Source organism: Otolemur garnettii, unplaced genomic scaffold, assembly GCF_000181295.1.
Source record: "Otolemur garnettii isolate 467f Iridium unplaced genomic scaffold, OtoGar3 scaffold00113, whole genome shotgun sequence".
Classification (NCBI taxonomy): domain Eukaryota; kingdom Metazoa; phylum Chordata; class Mammalia; order Primates; family Galagidae; genus Otolemur; species Otolemur garnettii.
The window spans coordinates 2,986,019-2,987,208 of NW_003852508.1; the positions used below are offsets into that span (position 1 = coordinate 2,986,019).

At 38.6% G+C, this 1,190-nt stretch overlaps 1 protein-coding gene across 1 annotated transcript in view; it reads left to right on the forward strand.

Moving 5' to 3' along the window:
• LOC100947271 (serine/threonine-protein kinase Sgk3) overlaps positions 1–1,190 on the forward strand; it is a 146,575-nt gene that overhangs the window by 126,485 nt on the left and 18,900 nt on the right. The window lies entirely within an intron of this gene.

Genomic DNA, 1,190 nt, shown 5'->3' on the forward strand with positions numbered 1-1,190 from the left:
ATGCATCTGTGGTTTGCTCATGCTGTTTCAGGCCTTTGCTTCTGAGCCCTTTTTTTACGCAGTGACTGCTCTTAAACTGAGCAGGAAAGATGGGAAGAGGTAAGCATGTCATTTAAAAGATAACACTTGGCTAAGATGATGAGAAAAGGAATAAAATATAATAGAGTGGTAGGATGGGTGGAGGAGGAATTGAGTGGGGGAATAAAGATGAGAACAGATAGAAAGGGAGAGGCAGGAGTGTGGTTTCATCATGTGCTCCCTACTATTATACTATTATTTTCCTATTGATGGTTCATGCTTAGATTTTAACCTTAACATGTGATACTTATCTTTGTATACTGCTTGATACCTTATTTGGAGCAAAGTAGAGTATAAACATAGAAGTTTTATGACACTGGGCATATAAACAAGCCTTTTGATGCCTTAGCGTCCTCATTCATTTTCTGCCTCAAAATTGTTGAATGATGTTTATGTGGGAGATATCAACATAGAGATGGTGGTAAAAATCATTAAAATGGGTAAGCTTACCTGGGAAGAGTATTTGGAGAAAGAATAATAGTGGCCAAGGGCAGAATCCTTGTCATCCCTGCTGCATGTGGAACCAGAAAGGAGCAGAGGCGGAACTCTCCCAGACCCAAGGGACCTAGGGACCTATTAGAAACTTCCTCCAGGCAGGCAACCTAATGGCTAAAGGCCACCTTTTAAGAAATCAACTTAAAAAGTACAAAGTATGAGGAATTAGTTGAGAGTCCAGCAGCTGCTCAGCTCTAGCCAGTTGTTACCGCATTAGAATTTAAGAGCTCCCCTCACCCCTTTTTTTCTTTTTCAGAAGACACCAAAACTAAAGAATTGTTAACCCCCCCAATTCCCAGTTTTTAATGTTATCACCTAATTTAAATTTTTCTAAAAAACAGTATTTGGCTCAAGAAAATTATATCTGTAGACTGTGTTTGTTTTGCTAACACTAGTTTTCAATCTTTGAATAGGGTTTTTTTTTTTTTTTAACAACAACAAAAAAATAGTCCAAAATGGCAGTATCAAATCTTCATTGATAATCTTTTTCTGAGTGGTTGCTTGGAAGGGTGAGGACTCTGCTATGTTGTGGACTGAGGATAAATGGGAGAAGAGTGACATTAGCAAGGCAAACAGACACATGGTTGCAAAGAGAGGGTAATTGTTAGGTAGAGGAT